Below are 22,564 nucleotides of genomic sequence, written 5' to 3'. Positions count from 1 at the left end.
GGTTTGGGAAAAACATGTTTATTATGTAAGTTAAAAATATAATTAGCTGTAAACATGTTAAAACAGCTAATATGATCATGAAAAGACACAGGACTACTGTTACATTTATTTATTTGGAAGCTAACCTGAAAGTTTGGTGAGATTTTGAGCTGTGCAAGTGGAGTTTTTTTTATTTTTTTCATTTTCCCCTTCATTTTAATGGGTTATCTAAAAAGTGGTAAAAACAAGTTCCATGGGGCTTTCAGAGAAAAAGAAAAGAAAACTGTTTTTCATCCCACAGATAATGCCATGGTAATATTTTGCAGGTTCAAGTCACTAAGATATTTTTAAGTAGCAGCCTGACTGAATATCACGAGCACAGTACTAAATGATTTTGATCAGCCTTTCTAGAGAGTAACTCCAATGCTGCTCCCTTGACTGTTTGCCTGCTTGTCCCATCACCAGGAGCCAGGTCACATTGGATCTGTCCTCTGGTTCATGTCTATGGGCCAATTCCATCAAAAGCCTGAATCTTGCAGTGGATCATTGCTGAAGGTGAACACTAAAGTGCCTGTGTGATAAGCGAAGAAGATGAAAGGTGATTTTTTTTATGGTCACAGGAAAATCTTGCTCTTTACTGTGGGGTAGATTTTCAAAGCAGCGCGCAGTCGTCCATGTGCACACGCTGTTCCCAGCGTGTGCACATGGGCACGCCGATTTTATAACATGCGTGCGCCGGCACATGCATGTTATAAAATTGGATGGCCACGCACAGATGCGTGCTGGATTTTAAAATACATGCATGCATGAGCAGGCGGCACGCACGGGGGGGGGGGGGGGATTTTTGTAAAATATGCACGGTGACACAATCGGACCTTCCCCAGTTCCCTACCCACCTACCTACACTTCCTCCCTCTTCCCCTCTTCTCCCCACCCCCTAAACCTAACCTACCTTTCCCTACATTTTTTATTTTATTACTTACTTCTCCAGAGCAGAAACAAATTACGCACTCCGGCCGGCTGCCGGCGCGTGCTTCTCTGGAACAGAGGCTAATAGTCACTGTCCCAGCCGGCCTCCATCCCACCCCACCCCTCCATGCCCAGACCATCCCCTTGGCCCACCCCTTTTTCAGGGCCCGGCACTTGTGTGCATATCACACTTACTCGCATGGCCGGACCCTTTTGTAAATGCACGGGGTGCATGCAGGACCCAGCCACATGCATACGTCCTGATTTTTGCGCTAGTAGTCCTTTGAAAATGTGCCCGTGTGTGTGGTGTTGTCTTAGTTGATGAACCAGATGGGATTCACATTACAGTACTCGTAAAGCAGTTGAAGTAGAGATTAGTGGGAGAATCTGTTAACAGATCATGGTCCCTTTCTTATCGTGCTTTGTGCTCTGTATAATGCTGTCAAGGATATGAGGGATAAGGAAACTGCAACATCACACTCTGTATACAGTGTAACAATGGAAAATCAGAAAAAATCACTATTCCTCATAAAACATCAACTACTACAAACAAAAAATAAAAAATATCTATCAACCATACTAAAAAGAACAAATATTTCAGAATGGCTGATGAATAGAATAACATTCAATAATTAAAATCTCATTAAAAGTTAAAAATAAATACCAAATACCTGAAGCATATTTCAAAATATCAGACCTCAAATAAAAACCAATAATTAAAACTAATAGGGATAAAAAAATTCTCTGCTCTTCATAACTTTGATGTTTTGATTTCCATACTCCCTAAGATTGGTGCGGATTACTGAGGTTGCACAGGCTTTATTCTCTCTCTCTCTCTCTCTCTCTTTCTCTCATATACACTCACTTTCTGACACACACATTCATTCTGTCACAAACACTCATACATGTTCCCTCTCTCTCATACACTCACATACTTGCTCACTAATGTACACATACACAGGCACATTCACATTCTCTGGTTTATCTCTCTCTCTCTCTCTCTCTCACACACATACACAAGTATTTAACACTAGCTGATTCTTTCTCCCTCACACAAATACTCTCATGTTCATTAGATTTCTCTCCCACTCACACACACGCACACATGTACTCTCACAATTACTGGTTCTCTCCCCTCATACACACACATATTGGTTCTCTCTGCACATCCACATGCAAGGGCTTTCATACATATGTATAAGCTCTCATACACTTACAGGCTTTCTCTCCCACAAATATAGGCTCTATGGCAGGATCTCTCTTACTCCAGGCCTCTTCTTCAGCCATTGAATGACGAGATGTGCCATGGCCCAACTGGGCCTCTTGTTCATTGTCACAGGAGGGAAGGTGCCTGGGCCCTGCTGGGCATCTTGTTATTCACTGTGGGTGGAAAAGGAGATGTGAGCTGAATGGGAGGTGGCCCACTCTTACTGTTCACTGTGGGTGGGAGAGGAGATGCTGTCAGTCTGCTGGGCCTCTCGCTGTTCACCATGGCCAGAAAGGGAGATGTAGGAGGGAAGGGAGTTGCTAGGGTCCTTCTGGGTCCTTTTTTTCAGCCACCAGTGGGAAGGGATCCACTAGTGGCTATAAAAGCAGGGGTACTTGTGTTTGGAGGGCAATGCCCCCTCTCCCCATCGATGCTTCTGCATCCCTGAGGTCAATTCTGACAGCCATTGCCACTTTCAGCCTCGTTATTGGTCATGCAGAAGTATAGAACTAGGAACTTAAAAAAATAAAGTAAAAGACTGCTTGGAGGAATCATAGCCACTCTGCATAGTGGGAGCAGCTTTGTGCTACTTAGAAGATGTTATCCTCAGCAGCTAGGGCAGGGCAGCCCAGCCCTCACCACATTATATTTTCCATTTTCCACTGCCATCTACAGGATCTGAATCAGCTGACCCTGATGCCATGTTTCTCTCCCTTGTCACTGCCCTCCCGAATGTGTCACCCCATGAAATTGCATAGTATGCCCACCCGGCAGCATACCTGAGTATTGCAAGAAGGTGAAAGGAACAGTAAAGGGAACAACGATGGCACCCTCCACTGTTTGTCTCTATGTTTCACATTTTGAGGATACATTTGTGTATACTTCACTTTATTGGTTTCCATGAAATTCTGGAAGAGGGTTATTGATCTTTATTTTTTTTATGGACTGAAGGAGCTTCTTAACTTAATGGTTTTGTTTTCTAACTAAATCAATATGATTCTAATCTATAATTATTTGTGCAGGTCATACAGATCATATTCCTTTCTTGGACGTTTCTGTACTCAAGCAATTAGATGTTATCATAACTTCTATCTACCAGAAACTGGCTTCCAATTTCATGGTGCATTAAGCTTAAAATTTTAACCTTGGTTTTTAATGCTATTAACAGCTTGGCTTCTCGTTGTTTTAATATTGTGTTAAAAATATATGGTCCATATCAGTTGCTTTCATAGTTTACCTGTAATTTAAACTAATCAGACTTGTTGAGTCACTTGAGTGCATGTTTAGTGTTGCAGGTCTAACACTCTGGAATGTGCTTCAGAAGAACAGAAAAATGAAATCTGTTTATTTCACTTTAGGAATTAGCTAAAAACCAATATATTCTCCAAGGCTTTTATTCTTTCTGATGGTGCTTCATCTTTTGTTTCTGATTTTGGCATGGTTGGCTGTAGGACCTTTGATAGTACTAATTACTGTGGTAGACTGAATTAAGGGTCCACTCATGATTTAAAGGTTATTAATATTTCTATTTTAGATACTACATTTCTCTTTTAAGTATGGTTTTGTGTTGTTTTTAAGGCTGCAATCTATATACGCTTTTGACCTATTTTGTGTCATGTGAAAGGGTGATCTTGTCATTTTGTTTGTTTTTAGTTAATTTTGTAATGTTCTGTATTTCTCTTTTATTTCTATGATATTTGACAGTAAGGTTATATAATCCGCTTAGAGTTGGTGATAGTGCAGACTAAAACTCTTTTTAAAATAAATAAACCTCTTACCTTATGGTAATTCTCATTCTAAGCTTTACAGGACAATATTACAGTTCAGTCAAAATATTTATGATTTATGCTGTTATGCTCTACTTTGCATGAATAAAAAGAACATCCAAGTGCGGCATCATGAATGGTCTTAAGGTTTCCAGGGAACAGATTCAATCTGGACTCTGGCAGAAATCTTGGATTAACTTCTTTATTAGTGACAAGAAAACAAACAAAAGCAGCTTTGTTATTCTTTGCAGTTCAACAACACAAATGTAGTAACACATCTTATAGTTCAGTAGTACTCTCTTTCTCAAAGCTTCCTTTTCTCCCAAGCTAGTTAGACACCCTCACAGGGACCTCTGCCCAGATTAAGATTCCTTGCTGTTTTTTAGGCTTAAGGTAGACCAGGCCAGATACCTGGATCTGGTCCTTTATGACATTTTGGGGTTTTCTCCCTGTATACTTCTTCTCATATTCTTCCCCTTAGTTCAAACTTCTTAGGTTGAGCGCTTGCCCTTACTAAGGGTATGTGTCTAAGAAACCCTCCATTCCTCTCTTCATTCCCAACCCTATGCTGGAGCTGTTAAACCCATCTAAGTTTCCCTTTTTCATCCCATTTGGGATACCGCTCCAGGATTTATGGGGTGCCCGCTGTTTCTTATTTGTCCCATTAAGTTCTTTTACATTCTTTACTGAGTATCTGGACTACCGCAGTTCCCTTTGGCAACAGTGCCATTGGATTCTTGTCAATAGGCCATCTGGCCTGGCTCAATTGCTCTTAAACATACCCCCCACACCCCCTGGATTTTTAAACTGCAATAATTGTGCCTTTAAATCACCAGATATGGGAGCTCAAGAAATATTCCAGTGTTCTTGCACGTTCACATTTCCCAGTGCACATGGGGACCACGTGGGACTACTGCTGGTCCTCACATCCACAGGCAAGTGTTACCTTTCTCTAATAATTAATCCATCCTCTTTGGGCTAAGTCTTTACATATAAGGGTCTTTCTTTATCCTGAATCCACTAGAGCCTGGGTGGGCACCTCATTCAGTTCCATTGAAATTAAAAAGTCTAAAAGTTCCCCACTTGGCCCATCTACCAATATACAACTTTGCATTTTTGTAAAAAGGCAATTGCCCATTCTTGCTTCCACTCTTCATTCTCCCATTGAGGTCAGTTCTTCTTAATGTGTTCTTTCACTCCACATTGAGAGCATGCCAGTGGGATTTGTTCCACTTTGATTTCAGCAGTGCCTACAAAAGATTTGGCACTCCCTTCCTTGGGGTGGCTGCATTCTTTCTTACATTGCTGTGAAAATGTGTGTTCTTATTCTATGTCCTCCAGACATAGGCAGTGCTCATCAGCATGGTTGTTCTCACAGAAGGAACATGGCCATGGCACTTGTTTAGTTTTAAGTTTATACTTTCCTACTAAGGGTTCTTCATTTTCTTCTTTGTCATAGCAGCAGCACTCTTTATCAGGTCCATTCTTAAGCCTCCTGTTCCCTCCTGGTCCTGGCTAGTTATACACCTTCCCAGGGACCTCCATCTGGACTTAGGGTGGACCCGAACACATTTCTGGATCTGGTACATTAAAGTACTTTGGGGTTTTCTCCTGTATGTCAGATTAGATTTTACAAAAAGGGTACTCATTGCACATCACTAAACATGCTTATAAAAAAAAAGCTTTTATGCATAGTAAGACAACTTCTTCCAACTTCATAGAGGTCTTCACAGATGGTTTGTGCACTTCCTTTTTCTTCTTTGCCACAATCAGTAGTTGCTCTATTGTTTTAAAACAAGGCTCAATTTTGAATATTCATAAACTTTTTCAAAAGCATACATTTTTTTCTTTCCATAGAGGCAAAAATGTAGATCTTTTGATGTCTTCTTACTTCCCTGTACAAAGCTCTACTGCAGTAGTTTCTGAAACAGTAGATCATTTTAAATTTGTCATTGTATAGCCCTCACATATGCTTTCAAATTACAGTCTTTCCATCATCTGTACTTAAAGAGGCCTCTTTTGTTAATGTACAGATGGTAACAGTTCAGATATGGTGAATGTGATCACTTGCCCTTGTTCATCATTTATTAGTATGATTAACAATTTATTATAAAAAAAAAAAACATTTCCAAGTATCACAGCTGCACCTGCAATTTCTATTTAGAAACACATCTAGTTCTTCATTGACAGCAAAGGAATCACTCACTTGAAAATCTTGAAAACTGTATAATCAATCAATTGTCTCTGAAAAGAGGAGGTGATTTATCTAAGAAGCTTCTTAAATGGAGATAACAGTTGATCTCTAAATGGAAGACCTTTCAATCTGAAGGTTTAAATCAGGACATTTAATGGCACTTTTTTTATAACACTGCTGTGATTCAGCTTCTGTTACCTATAGTTGCATCCTTTATTTTCATTGGATACGCATCTTATTTCTTCATTGGTTTGGCATGTTCAGGCAACTTTCTACTGTACAGTAATATTTTAAGTTTCACTGGTATATTCTGAGCAGATGCCTCTACTATCTAATAGATTTTTTTGAACCTTGTAGTCTATGATTTAGGTTTGGCTCTGCCACTTTCTTTAAACAGCATTTTTTTTTACACAATGCAAATCCTAAAACTGGTGTCTTCTAATCACATGATCTACCCCTTCTTGCTAAGAATTTTTTAAAGTATGTGGTGCTATGTGCTGATTGGTGACTTTATATCAGCTGATCTATTTGTCATTGTTTTTTAATTAACTGCTAGATCTCCTTAACCCTTGCTCATGGTGAACCCTTGGTGAGTACAGGCTATTTCAGTTATAAATCAGGCAAGCTTCTATTGATTTTTCTTCCCCCTGTTTTGACAGTCACAATTGTTTAAATGTGGACCCTCCTGAACTTGATTTGAACTCTTTTTGTGTTATTATAGAACTGCAAATATAACTGTCTATTGTTTATTTACAGATACTTTATAGTTAGCTTGAGAAGGTTCTTTATAGTGCTGCATGGATTTTTTTAGTAGATGTTCCTTGAAAAAGCCCAGAGTAAAAGACTCAGGATAATCACTAGTTCTGTCAGTCTGAATGTGTCTGTTCCCATTGCACTTAAAGATAAGTGTTTTAGATCTTTTCTTGTATAAATACAATTTTGTTGAACATCATTTAGATATTGAGAGTATTTTTCTGGTAAATAATGCAAAATTAGTTTTTCACTTTCCATCCCTACCACACATCCTCATCCCATTTACTCTTTTGGATTACCTCACCCAAGATTATTGACACTGCACTTCTTGGCATTGAATCCCAGTTGCCAAACCTTAGACCACTCTTCAAGCTTTCTTAAATCACTTTTCATTCTCTCCAATCCTTCAGGTATATCCATTCTGTTACAGATCTTAGTATCATTTGCAAACAGACAAACTTTACCTTCTATCCTTTATGCAATGTTGCTCACAAAGATATTGAACTAAACTGATCCCAGACAAAATCCTTGTGGTACTAAACTTAATTAATGATTTATTTCTATACACTTTTAAAATGCCCTATGTTACAATTTTAGCCTAAGAGATGTACAATATAAAAAAAAAAATAATGAGATAAAAATCAAACATAAAAAATATGAAAATAAAAATATGGAAATAAAATTTAAAAATCCATGGACCATGCGATATTCATAACTGTAATTAATGAATAGTGTGCCTAATGGTCAATCCAAATTTACCCAAAGGTACATATAGTAGTTTTGTGCAAAAATAAAAAAATAGGAGAAAAATAGAATAAAATTAAAAAAACCGGGACCTAAAATGGGAAAGTAAGAATTGAAATTAGGATATAATATTAAATCATGATGATTAAAAACAGACCATTCTGATGATATATTGGAAGTTAAAAAATTGGTTTTAATACCTATAATTGACAAGTAGTATGTACCTTAAAAATAGTAAAATAGAATTAGTGAATATAAATATATTAAGGATAAAAAAATGAGGTCTAATATGAGACCAAGTTGCTCATAAGTAAACACTTAAATCGGTATCACAATTCAGACCAAAAGGAGATACAGTATTAAAATAAAAAATGAATTTTTGTTCCCATCTGAGTAACATGTTATCAAGGTTACCTCCTCTCAAATTCATGTGTAGTTTCTTAATAATACAGAATCTAAAATCCTCAAATCTATGATCCATTTCAACTAAATGTGCGACCAGAAGTTTTTCTTCACTGCATCTATTTATGGCACTTTTGTGTTCTATGATTCTCGAATTGTCTTATGGGGGGTCATTTTCCAAGGTGTTATCGGGGGAGATAAATTTGCACATCGCGCTAACAGCCGTTAACGTGATTTGCAAATGCAAATTTGTAATTTTAAATTAAGGGGGCGGAGCATATGTAAAAGGGGAAACAGTTATTGTGTGCTATGGGCCAGTAAAGGGTTATCATGGTCCATGACAATTCTGAGAGAGAGAGAGAGAGAGAGAGAGAGAGAGAGAGAGAGAGAGAGAGAGAGAGAGAGAGAGAGAGAGAGAGAGAGAGAGAGAGAGAACCTTGCTATAGTGCTGATGCCCTAGACAGGTATTTGTATCCCTATGGGAGGGCCACCTAGTAACTCAAGGTGGGGATTAGGTATGAGCGTAGGGGGTTGGGGGCCAGTTTCACATTCAACATGAGACGTACGGAAAGAACAGTGGTCTCTAGTGAAGATTTGCTGGCCGTCAGAGTGAGGAAACTCACTCCAAGAAGAGATTTGGGCAACGTTCTCTCCACCTAGCTTGATGGACGCTCTACCTGGGCAACAACAAGCTAGGTGGAGAGAATGTTGCCCAAATCTCTTCTTGGAGTGAGTTTCCTCACTCCGACGGCCAACAAATCTTCACTAGAGACCACTGTTCTTTCCGTACATCTCATGTTGAATATGAAACTGGCCCCCAACCCCCTACGCTCATACCTAATCCCCACCTCGAGTTACTAGGTGGCCCTCCCATAGGGATACAAATACCTGTCTAGGGCATAGGCACTATAGCAAGGTTCTCTCTCTCTCTCTCTCTCTCTCTCTCTCTCTCTCTCTCTCTCTCTCTCTCTCTCTCTCTCTCTTGCTCAGTTTCATATAACATGTTGCTTGCAGCACCTAAGAGTGGAATTAGGCTGTTTGGACACTTTTGTGTACTGCAAAGATTTATTGGTTGTTGTATCGCGATTTGCGAATCCATTTCCACACATGGCAAAAACATTGCGTGACGCAATGTTTCCCCGCTGCACGAAAAATGCTTATTTGCATGGGACATGCCCCCTCATGCGTTACCACTGCGATATTGGAAAATGAGGCCCATGGTTTTTCCTACATACATAAGATCACATAAACAGATCGCAATATAGATAACACTTGACGCATGGCAAAGCAGGGGTGGAAAGCCACAGCACTCAGATAAGTTGCCTCCTTCTCATCAGATGGGTCTCGAAGGGCTGACATCAGATTGCCAAGTGGGCTTTTCAAGGGCTCACCTATTCATAATTCAGCAGCTCATGCATAGTCACATGAATATATAATTAAGGCTTTAAATTAGCAGTTTACCAGTTTCTTTGTTTGCTTTGGAGTTCAATAAGCATTCAATTCTGATGAATGACAGTTGTTCCATGTGGCAGATCTCTGATAAACTATGATTCTGGATGGACATTATGACCATAAAAAGAGGCCTGTAGTGTTTACTCTTGTGCAGATTCATACCATACCAGTTGTCCATATGCTCTTCTTGGCCTCATTTGGCTCCAGCCAGGTGAGATGAGGGCCATACATTTGCCAGGCTTAGTCACATACACCGCAATGAGAAGGCTCTCTCATTTCTGCATTTGGCTGTACATAGCCAAATGCCAAAGTCCTTTTTTTCCCTCTGCATTTATCTGTGCATAGCCCAAATAGGCCAGTGTCCATTTTTGCTAATGTTAGAGGGTCCATCTTAACTGCTTGTTCTTGTTAGCAAGAACTGGGATATTTCCTACAATACCATAGTAGCAAAAGTGATGTATAATACAACAAAAAACAGAAAAACATATTCTGAGTGTGAATATCTAAAATATCAATCAAATAAGTAAAATAGAATAATAGTTTATCATTAATCATTAAATTAAAACTAAATAAATAGAAGCAAAGAAGAAAATTAAAATAACACATTGCAAGAGGAAATAAATCATAGATAAAATACAATGAATAGGAATAATTAATTACAGTTTCAAGAAGTCACTAGTTACAAATAAAGTAATAAAAACATAATAATAAAAAATGAATACAACTAAAAAAACCCAGATCTGTCAACCCTAATAACAATCAGCTGTATGGAAAAGCTTGCAAAAAATAATAATCTTTGTTTCTGAATTTCAAATCAATTTTATTCAGGCACAGATCAAAAGGAACAGAATTCCAAAGGCTAGGAGCAAGATTAAAAAAACAAACAAACTGATCTTTCTAGTACTCTCGAACCTAATATCTCTAGGAGAAGGTAAAGCAAGCAATTTTTGCTGAGAAGAACACAGTGACAAACCTGGTTTATAAGGAATAATAAACTTAGAAAGGTATAATGGAGTTCCCCAGTGTAGGACCTTAAAAGTCAGCCATCCTATTTTAAAATTGCATTCTAAGTGATAGTGGAAATCAATGTAATTCAAACAATAAAGAGGTAATGTGGATGTATTCTGTACTATTTGTAATCTCCTCACTTGAACTAATGTCAAACCATGACAAAGGGCCTCATTTTCTAAAGTATCGCAGGCCTGCGATACTTTAGAAGATGAGGGGCGGGGGGCCAAAACGGGGGGCGGGCCTGCGCTAGCCAGCAGCGAACACACCGTTGCGGTGTGATCGCTGCAGGATTCGCACCCAATAGCACCACCATAGGAAGTGTAGCTATTGGGAGCGAAATAGGCAGTGAAAAGGCATCTACCTTTTCGCTGTCCATGGAGTCGGCGCAGAGTCAGCCCCAGTGATGCCCTGACTCCTCCTCTTCTGGGGCCGACTCCACCCCCATCCTGGTATCGCACGCGATAAGGGACTTTTCGCATGCGAAAGGTCCCTTATCATGTGCGAGCGGCTTGGAAAATGAGGCCCAAAGAGTGTTACAGTAGTCAAGTCTTGATAAGATGAGGTGATGTTAAAGTCTTTTGATCTGATGAAGCAAGAAAGTGTTTAAGTTGAAGGATAAAACATAAAAAGATATATGAACTCTGTAATAGATATGAAATGTGATCAGAGAAAGAAAGAGCCAAATCAATATGAATGCTCAAAGTAGTAATGACATTTTTATTTGAATAGGGGATCAAAACTGAGTTGAACTTTATCTCCTGGAGAACCACATCTCCTTAAATGTATTTGTACTGGCTTTCAGTTTGGAAGAAATTAGCCAATTAGCCACTTTATTCAAACAATTGTTGAACTTGGTAAAAGAAATAGTAGATTCAAGATCACAACTAGCTAAAATCTGAATGCCATCAGTAGAGAAATAACCAGAAAAAACAAGATTTGAATCAAAGTGTCTAAAGGAGCTGGAAAAATATTAAATAAATCTGATGAAAAAATAGGGCCCTGAAGTACACAACAACTAGGAAAACTAGCCGTAGAAAATTATGATTTCCAAGTTGCAGAATATGAACTAGATGTAAAAAACTATTTAAACCAGTTAAGAGATTGTCTTCGAAAACCAATGTCATGCAGATGTTCGAGCAGTAACTGTTGATCAATGATATCAAATGTGGAGCTCATCTCTAGACATAATAGTAGAATTATTTTTCCCTGTCCAACTATAAGCTAATCTCATTAGTTAGAACTGTGATGGCAGTTGTGGTGCTGTGGATTTTCCTATAATTTGATTGTTTATGGTGCAAAACAAAACTAATATTTAAAACAATTACATAATTGAGATTGTATCACTTTTCAATGATCTTATTAGACAGTGTTTGTAAATTAGAAATAGGTCAATAATTCTCAGGGAGATCTCGATCAAAGTGCTGCTTCTTAAGAACAGGCCTAATTATTACAGTTTTCAATTCTTGAGGTAAGTCTCTGAGCTCAAGACTGGAATTTACAATATCCACTAAGAATGGAAGCAGCGCATAATCATGGCTTTTGATGAACTTAAAGGGAAGATGATTGAACTTTGAAAAAGATAGTTTAATTTGTTTCAGCAAAATTTGCAATCCTGCAGCAGTGAATTTATCAAAGGCAGATAATCCGTTAACTGGAACTAATTCCTTCTGAGAACATGTGGGTAAAAACAAGGCAAGTGATAAATGATAAGAATTTAGAGACAATAAAAATTCACCTCTAATATGTAGTACTTTAGTATCAAAAGCATGTACAAACTAAGGGGAAGGAGAGGAGGCATTTAATTACCTGTTCCAGCTGAAACTTTAACTTACTGGTGCTGCTATTGTTGGGGGCAGGGAGGACCTTGCCCCATTGGACTTTCACACACACTTCTGGGTCTGACGTCAGCTCTGGGTCCTTAAAAGCAGACTGCTGGTAAGCCTCAATGAGGGGAAGGAGAAGGAGGCATTTAATTACCTGTTCCAGCTGAAACCTTAACTTGCTGGTGCTGCTATTGTTGGGGGCAGGGAGGACCTTGCCCCATGAGGACCTTGCCCCGTTGGACTTTCACACACACTTCCAAGTCTGTTGTCAGCGAACTGTATATGGCGCGCAGTTGACGTTGGCACGTGGCTTTGCCCAGAAGTTTCGGTATTCTTCTATTTTGATACAAAGTGCCATCCTGTGCTCCGATCCCCAAGTAAGTAAATTAAATTTAACTTTAACATTTCTGCTATTGTAGTAGTGAACCTCTCTTTCCCTCCAAACTTGCAGTATATATCAAAATATAGAAGGACTGAATCTCTCTTAATTTCCTTGACCTAAACTTTTGGCATAATTATGCCACATACCAAACGGAAGGGAAAACTGAGACAGGCAGCAGCTACATCCTCTCCAGTAGATCTCTCCCAAGGGAAAATCGAGTTTCTTTAATTTAGCATCTGGAACTCCCGAGGGAGGTGTTGTGATTCCAGAAGCTGAGCATAGTATGGAGTTACCAGCTTCATTAGTTTCACTCAGCCCGGGAGTACCAGCTACTCCTTCCCCTCCATCCCAGAAACAGTTGCAAGAGTCTGATGTACCTTAAGGCAAATATCATCAAGAGATACAGTCTCTGGACAATCAATGGAAGGAATTGACTACCCTCACCCCATTGAAAGAGTTTGAAAAACCATTAATTATCACGCTGGACTCAGTCTGGACTGCGATTATTACTTTGGAAAAAAGCTATTTCAAAACTGACAACTGTAACGATGGAAATGAATGCTTGTGTTTTGAAATCAGAGCAACATTTAGAAAAACAAAATTTTTGTATTGTAGATTTAGAACAAAAGATTTCACAAATACAGAAAGTACAGGCCAATATCATCCAAGGGGAGACAACTCATACTAGAAGCTTAGAAAAATTAGAAAATGAAAACAAATATTTAAATCTTAGGATTGTAAAATTTCCATTAACAAAGTATACATCATTACATGATCAATTTAAAAAATACACCACGGAAATATTAAAAATTTCAACTGAAGCATTTCCTACAATTGCTAAAATATATTTTATAGTATCTAGGACAGTAAATGAAGAGCAAGTAACCCCCTTGAATGTTTCAGAAATGCTTGAAACAACATCTGAAGGGATAGTGGAAAAGATAGGAACAGTTTTAATTAAATTTGTTTTCCCTCTGATAGGGATACTGTTTTACGCTTATTCCTTAGAAATAGATTGGTTAAATTTTGTGATCAAATATAGATATTTCCAGATATCGCAAAATCAACCCAGCGCAGAAGGAAGGAATTTTTAGCTATGAAGAGCTTAGTAGATCAATTAGGGGCTCAAATGCTGGTTCGTTATCCTGCTAAATGTATCCTGAGTATAGAAAATCAGAGATATATATATTATGAACAAGAGGATTTAAAAAGGTTCCTAGAGTCAAAAAAGCTTATACGGGGTGATAGTGCGGTCAATAAAAATTAGTTGGTAAGGATACAAAATATGCTAAATACCTCCATTAAAATGGGACATATTACCTAAATTGCTCAAATTTGAGATGTATACTGCAAAATTACATGATGATTAGGATTTTAATTCATTCTTATAATTATTATCTGAAATTATATTTCCTTTTTTTTCTGAAATGTATTTAATGATAGATATTTTTCTTTTATGTGATAAATGATATAATAATCGTATTTCATATTTGACAGTAATTGTTATAATTATTGGAAAATGCAATAAATATATTAATAAAAAAAAAAAACATGTACAAACTGATCAGCAACAAGTAAGACCTAAAGAATAGAAACCAGAAACTTTGGATATCATTTTCAACAATAATTGGGCCTTTTATCAACTCTAGCAAATAATATTTTGTAATCATCTTTTTGACTTGTTTGAATGATTGAAGATAAAATGTGATACTACATTTTAATGTAAGATCATTGACTGGTAATTTAATCCTGCACCATTTTTTTTTTCATACCAATGAAATTGTCTCTAAAGTTTGTAAGCCTGAATGATACCACAAGGAGATGGCACCGTTTTGGGAGGATCCCTGGACCTGTGGCAGATGACCACACCCATGGGGGGGGGGGGGGGGGAAGTCCCATGAGGGGCCACAGGTCAGGCTCAGCGTAGGAGACACACACACACTAGTTCTTTTATTATACAGGGTTGGTGAACCACCAGAGGTGGCAGTAGTGAACTAGAAAGTAGCCCAGTTGGGCTTGTAGTCCCTCAGGCTCTGGAACAGCAATCCCACAATGGCTATGCTAAAATAGAGAGAATTGATATTGTGAGTAGTAACAGGATATGCAGAGTTCAAGAATAGAGCCTCGTTGGTTATGTACTCACACAGCAGTCTCTCAGTGTGGAGCACAGGAGCTGGAGTAAAGGCAGGCACTCGAGGAGCGAGTACCTGGTTCCAGTGAATAGCCCTGAGAGATAGAGAGGGTAAGTCACAGATGTTATAGGCAACGGTGTCTTCCTGGCAGAAGTGGAGTCCAAGTAGCGAGTCCAGGAACATGGGCCCTCGAGGATCGAGCACCGGTTCCAGACTGCGACCTGAAAGATAAGAAAGAGAGAAAGGCCCCCAAGGAGTGGTTGCCCAAAATAGAATAGGTCCAAAGGAGGCAGAGTTGCAAGGTACGGAGAGCGAATCCCATCCGTTAGGAAACCTGGTGCTAACTCGATTAGCTAGCAATTGCGTAGGCTTTTTGTATCCTGGATGCATGATGTCATCATAGGGGGATGCCCCTGAGGTTCGCACCATTGAAGGTACTTGAAGCAGGGCCATGCAGCGCATGCGCCCTAAGGCAGCTGAACAGCATGGCGAGAGGCAGCACCCAAGCCGGTCCAGGGACGCCGGAGAGGACGGCAGGCAAATGCCGTGGCAGCCAAATGTCAGTCAACCGCAGGAGGAGTTGCCAGAGAGGTAAGGAGGGCAGAGTGGAGACGTCGGGCAGTGACAGTCATAATAGTACCCCCCTTAAAAGGATGGTCTCCTCTTCGGGTACCAATCTTCGATTTAGAAGGATGTGCAAGGTGAAATTGACAGAGCATATCTTTGTCAAGGATGTTAGCCTGAAGCTCCTAAGAGTTTTCTTTGGGGCCAAAACCTTCCCATGTCAGAAGGTATTCAAGTGCATTGCCTTGTCTTCGGATATCAAGTATCTCTTCAACCTTGTATACTAGGTCGTCTTCTGCATTGATAACATGTGGTACCTGAGTCTTGGAAGTAAATTCGCTGAGAATGAGCGGTTTTAAGAGTGAAGCGTGGAAAGCGTTATGGATGTTGAGTCCAGGTGGTAGCTTCAGACTATAGGTGATGTTGCCAAGATGTCAGAGGATTGGAAATGGTCCAATGTAGCGAGGAGCAAACCGAGTGGAGGGTAGCTTCAGTCAGAGGTGTTTGGTAGATAACCAGACTTTATCACCAGGTTTGAAGACTGGTGCTTGCGAATGGTGAGCATCATAGTACTTCTTAGCATGATCACTCGCTTTATTCAGCATGTCCTTGGTCTGAACCCACAAGTTATGGATTTCATCAGCAGTAGCTTGAGCTGCTGGGGACATCACTGAGAGCTTCAGTGGAAGTGGCGGTGTTGAAGAACATCCATATACCACTTCAAGAGGTGTTGATCCAGTTGATGTTGTTGGATGAGAGTTGATGGCAAATTCAGCCCATGGTAGCAGTTTGGCCAAGTTATTCTGACGGGAACTGACGTAGGCATGAATGAACTGCTTCAAAGTTCTATTCATCCGTTCTGTTTGGCCATTTGATTGCGGATGGTAGGCTGAAGTGTAGTCTATAGAGATGTCAAATAACTTGCACAAGGCCCTCCAGAATCGTGCAGTGAATTGTGAACCACGGTCAGAGACAATGTGAGTAGGTAGGCCGTGAAGGCGAAATATGTGCAATATGAAGAGCTTCGCAAGTTCCAAGGCTGAGGGTAAGCCAGGAAGCGCTACGAAGTGGGCCATCTTGCTGAAGCGATCAACTGTTACCCAGATGGTATGCATTCCTCCGTAAGGGGATAAATCGACTACAAAATCAGTAGTGATGTGTGACCAGGGCTGTTCTGTAACTGACAGAGGTTGCAGCAGACCCCACAGTTGACCAAAAGCGGATTTGTTCTTGGCATAATTTGTACAGGATGCCACATAGGAATAGGTATCCTTCTTGATCTTAGGCCACAAATACAACTTCTGTATTTTGAGCAGGGTACGGCATTGAACTGGATGGCCAGCCTGCTTGGAATTGTGCACCCAAAAGAGCACCTTCTTCCTGAGGTGTTTTGGAACGATGGTCTTACCAGCAGGCACAGAATGGGTAGTTGCCAAAATGACTTTCTTCAGATCAATTATGTGCTGAGGTTCTTCGGGCACATCCTCCAAGAGAAAGGAGTGTGACAAGGTGTCTGCTCTGGTATTTCTGTCTCCAGGGTGATACTTAAGCACGAAGTCGAAACAATTAAAAAATAAGGACCATCTGGCTTGTCTGTGGTTAAGACGTTGTGCGTGGCGGAGATACTCTAGATTTTTGTGGTCCGTGAATACGGTTATTTGATGTTGAGCGCCTTCAAGCCAAGGCCATCATTCCTCAAATGCAAGCTTTATTGCCAAGGGCTCTTTATCGCCAATCCCATAGTTGTTCTCAGCCGGGGAGAATCATCATGAGAAGAAGGAACAGGTATGTAAGGCTTTCGAGTCTCCTGTCTGGCTCAATATGGCCCCCAGGCCGACATCTAAAGCATCAACTTCAACGATAAAGGGCTTGTTGGGGTCAGGATGCCGCAAACATGGTTCCATGGAGAAGGCTATCTTCAGATTCTTCAATGCAGAAATGGCCTCCGCAGACCATTTTGAAGCGTTGGCACCCTTGCAGGTCATAGCGGTCAAGGGTACTGTTAAAGAAGAGTAGTTCTTTATGAAGCTTCTATAATAGTTGGTGAACCCCAGGAATCATCTCAGGGCCTTCAGGCTGGTAGGTTGGGACCAATTTTTGATACTCTCAAGTTTGTGAGGATCCATCTGGAAGCCTTCTTTAGACACAATATAGCTGAGGAAAAGCACTGAGTCTTTGTGAAATTCGCACTTAGAAAGTTTGGCATAAAGCCAGTGTTCACGGAGTCGGTGGAGTACTTATTTGACATCTTCAATGTGAGTGGGCATGTCCTGGGAGAAGATTAGGATATCATCCAGGTAGACCACAACACTCTTGTGCAGCAGATCCCACAAGATGTCATTCATCATGTTCTGAAATATGGTGGGTGCATTGCACAGGCCAAAGGGCATCACTAAGTACTCGAAGTGCCGTCTCGAGTGTTGAAGGCTGTTTTCCATTCGTCGCCACTACGAATGCGAACTAAGTTGTAGGCCCCCTTCAGGTCGAATTTGAAAATATTTTGGCCTCTTGCAGCTGGTCAAACAGCTCCGAGATTAAAGGCAAGGGTTAGCGTTCTTTAAACGTGATCTCGTTCAGACCTCGGTAATCGATACATGGACGTAGGGTACCGTCCTTCTTCCCCACAAATAAAAAGCTTGCACCGGCTGGAGACTTTGATGATCTGATAAACCACTTCTGAATGTTCTCTTCAGTGTATTTGGGCATTGTCTTGTTCTCAGTTGCTGAGAGAGGATAGACACGTCCTTTAGGAGGTTCAGTATTAGGTTTCAGTCTTATGGTACAGTCTTAGGACCTATGCGGAGGAATGATGTCAGCCACTTCTTTGGAGAACATATCCCCATAGGATGCATATTGGGATGGCAGTCCTGGCATCGCTGGAGTCATAGGCATGCAGATGACAGGAACAATCTCCTTAAGGCACCTCAAAAGACACTCTGGGCCCCAGCAGGAGAGCTCCAAGGATGCCCAGTCAAATTGGGGTTGGTGCGCTTGCAACCAGGGTAAACCCAGGATGATAGGGTGCATGGCCTTTTCCAACACAAAGAAGGGAAGCGATTCCATATGGAGAGCTCCAGTGCGGAGAGTCACTGGTAAGGTTTGGCAAGTCATGTTGCCTGGTAAGGGCTCTCCATGGATGGAGGATAGAAGTAGCGGAACTTTCAAACTGATGAGGGGAATCCTCAGGTGTTCCACTAAACGTCGGAGAATAAAGTTGCCTCCTGCCCCTGAATCCACCAGGGTAAGAGTTTGAACCTTGGATGGTCCGCAGGTCAAGGAGACTGGGAGAGAGAGTGGAGGAGAGGGTATAGTGAGGCCTAAGAACAGTCCTCCTGTAGGACTTAGGCCCGTCCATTTCCCAGACAAATAGGACATGTAGGGACATAGTGGCTGGACTGACCACAGTACATGCAAAGACCGCGCCTCTTCCAAAGTCTTCCCTGGAAGTCAAATGCCCATGACCAAGGTGCATCAGTTCATCTTTGGCGCAGGAATTACTGGAACTATCCGAGGTGCAGGTTTAGCACTTGCCTGTTTCAAACCAGGTATTCTATTAGGCCGGAGTTCCTTCACCTTGCCACGAAGCCAGTGATCGATCCGAGTGGCCAAAGCCACTAGTTCGTCCAGCGAGTCAGATGTTTCGCGAGCAGCCAGCTTGTCTTTTAAATGGGTATCCAGGCCTCTGAAGAAAAGGGTCTTCAGGCATTTAGTGTCCCAGCAGAGTCTGTAGCAAGAGTTTTAAACTCTATTGCAAAATCAGCCAGTGGTCTGTTGCCTTGCTTCAGGTCCACCAAAGCAGAACCGGTAACAGTAACTCGAGCAGGATCATAAAAAATGGATATAAATAAGTCCAGAAATCCATCTATGTCCTGCAATATAGGATCCTTGCATTCCCACAGTGTTGACGCCCAGAACAGGGCCCTTCCATCCAGATAAGAAAGGATGTAGGTAGTCTTGGAAAATAATGTAGGGAACTGAGAAGGCTGTAGAGCAAAATGCATGCAGCACTGGTTTAAAAAGCGCCTGGTCTTCTGAATCTCTCCCGAGAAACGAACTGGAGCCGCCAGCGGTACAGCAGTCTTTAAAGTTACATCCTGTAACTGACCTTCATTGCTGGAAGCAGTGCCTTGGGTCTTCTGTGTGTGCAGCTGATGAAACGCTGAAGTGAGTTTCTCCAAAGCGTCTTGTTGCTCTGAAATGCGCAGGGTCAGGCCCGGTATGGCCTGCAGGGCATTGAGATGTGCCGGATCCATGGAGATAGCAATCTGTTATTATTTGTAAGGCTTTTGGGTGGATCCCTGGACCTATGGCAGAGGTCCACACCCATGGGGGGAAGTCCCGTGAGGGGCCACAGGTCAGGCTCAGCATAGGAGACACGCACACACTAGTTTCTTTTATTATACAGGATTGGTGAACCACCAGAGGTGGCTGTAGTGAGCTGGAAAGTAGCCCGGTTGGGCTTGTAGTCCCTCAGGGTCTGGAACAGTGATCCCACAATGGCTGTGCTGTAATAAAGAAAACTGATATTGTGAGTAGTAGCAGGATATGCAGGGTTCAAGAATAGAACCTCGTTGGTAATGTACTCACGCAGCAGTCTCTCAGTGTGGAGCACAGGAGCTGGAGTAAAGGCAGGACCTCGAGGAGCGAGTACCTGGTTCCAGGGAATATCTCTGAGAGATAGAGATGGTAACTCACAGATGTTATAGGCAGCGGTGTCTTCCTGGCAGAAGTGGAGTCCAAGTAGCGAGTCCAGGAACATGGGCCCTCGAGGAGCGAGTACCTGTTCCAGACTGCAACCTGAAAGATAAGAAAGAGAGCGAGGCCCCCGAGGAGTGGGTACCCCAAATAGAGTAGTTCCAAAGGAGGCAGAGTTGCAAGGTACGGAGAACGAATCCCATCTGTTAGGAAACCTGGTGCTAACTCAATTAGCTAGCAATCGCGTAGGCCTTTTGTATCCTGGATGCATGACGTCATCACAGGGAGACGCCCCTGAGGTTCACGCCACTAAAGGTACTTGAAGCAGGGCCGCGCGGCGTGTGTGCCCTAAAGCAGCTGAACAGCATGCGGGAGGCAGCGCCCAAGCCAGTCCGGGGACACTGGAGAGGATGGCAGGCAGACGCCTCAGCAGCCAAATGTCCGTCAACCGCAGGAGTTGCCAGAGAGGTAAGGAGGGTGGAGTGGAGACGTCGGGCAGCGACAGTCATTACACATTGGCACCAATTCCCATGTTTCTCATTTTATATATGAGTCTCCTATATGGGACTGTAATCAAAAGCTTTGCTAAAATGCAAGCATATAAGATTGAGCACTCTTCCTTGATCCAATTCTCTAGTTACCCAATCAAAAAAATTAATCAGTTTTGTCTGATTAACCCATTAACCAGTAACCCATCAGTTTGTAGACTGTTCACTATCCTTTCCTTCTGAACCTTTTCTATTACTTTTACCATGAATGAGGTGAGACTAACAGGCCTGTAGTTTCCAGCCTCCTCTGCTATCACTCTTGTGAAAAGGGACCACCGCCACTCTTCTCCAGTCACGTAATACCATTCACGGTTCCAGGGATCTATTGAGCAGGTCTTTTAGCAGACTTACCAGCAAATCTCTGAGCTCTCTCAGAATCCTGGGATGCACCTTATTTGGATCCTTGTTCTTGTCCACTTTCTGTTTTCCTAGCTCTTATCATACATTCTCTTCAATAAACAGGGTTGCATTTACCCCATCCACCATCTATGGTCTCTCAACCAACAACAGTCCTTCTCCAGAGTCTTCTTTAGTGAACACTAAACTGAAATATTTGTTTAACTTTTTTGCCATTTCTTCATCTCTCTACTTTCAATTTCACTATACTTTAGCCCCCATTCTTTCTATGATATACTTGAAAAATGTTTTGTCACCTTGCTTTATCTCTTAGGCAATCTTTTCTTTCACTTGATCTTTTGCTTTCCAGATTTCTTTCATTGTCTCCCACAATTTTATCAGATATTCTTCCCTATATTTCTTTGTTGGGATCCTTTATACTTTGCAAATACTTTTCTTTTGCCATTATTGTTCCATCTACCTCATTTGAGAACCAGATCGATTTCTTTTTCCTCTTACTTTTGTTTACTTTTTAATGTATAAATGTTTAGCCTATCGCTAACACCTCACTCATTTTCTCTTAGTCTTCTAGTTCTTCCTCCAGGAGCATCCCCTTTTTGGCAGTCTGTATTTTTGAAACTCGGGTCTTCATGCGACTTGTCTATATGTTATTTGCAATATCAAATCATACCATCTGATGATCACAGGTGCTCAGTTGGGCACTTACTCAGACATTAGAGACATGTCAGTCAAACTTTCGCAAAGTACATAGTACAGAAGCATCTCTTCTTTCATTAACTAAAGACATCAGAGTTAATTCAGATATTTCATTGAGTGCCCTGACAGTATTTTTAGGCATGAGTACAGCATTTGAAACCATAAATCATTGGTTGCTTATTAGTAGGTTCAAGGTTGAGTGAGATTGGTCTTGCAGACAAAGCCTTGGCTTGGGCTACATCATCTCTTGTTGAATGTTCCTTTCAAGTACATTAGAAAGATGAAATTTCTAATGTAATGCAACTTCCATTTGAAGTCCCACAGGACTCCATTTTATTACCTTTGTTATTTAACATCTTTGTTTCTCCACTGGCAACATTAATCCAGGGTTTGGGATTTTGTCCTTCATATTCAGTGTGGATGACTTACAAATAACTATTAGGGTCATTCATCAAAATGCATTATGGCATTAATGCATACATTAGCGCCATAACGCATGTGATAAGAATACTAACACATGGTGAAAATGTAAATTTGTGGTGAGGGGCGGGATCAAGGAGGAGTTTGGGAGGGCAATATCACATGGTTTTAATGCTGGAAATAACTACAACTTTTTCCTGGCATTAGGCTGTGTGATATGCCTAAAATGGCCATAATGTAATTTATGATACATTTTTTTAAATTCATTTTGGCTATTTCTGGGTTTGGGAGAGAGGAGAAAAGAAAATGAGAGCCTTTCTACAAGGCTCTCTTAGTAGTGAAGTATTTATATCTCTAACGGAGGACCATCTAATAAGGCGAGATGAGGTGTTGGTGGTGCTTTAGGGTTTAGGGGCTAGTTTTTCATGTAGAGTGAGATGTATGAACAGCACAGTACACCTTGATGAAGG

This window comes from Rhinatrema bivittatum, chromosome 5 (assembly GCF_901001135.1).
Source record: "Rhinatrema bivittatum chromosome 5, aRhiBiv1.1, whole genome shotgun sequence".
In the NCBI taxonomy this organism is placed as follows: domain Eukaryota; kingdom Metazoa; phylum Chordata; class Amphibia; order Gymnophiona; family Rhinatrematidae; genus Rhinatrema; species Rhinatrema bivittatum.
The sequence above is the reverse complement of the archived record's forward strand: the minus strand, read 5'-3'. Positions refer to the sequence as shown.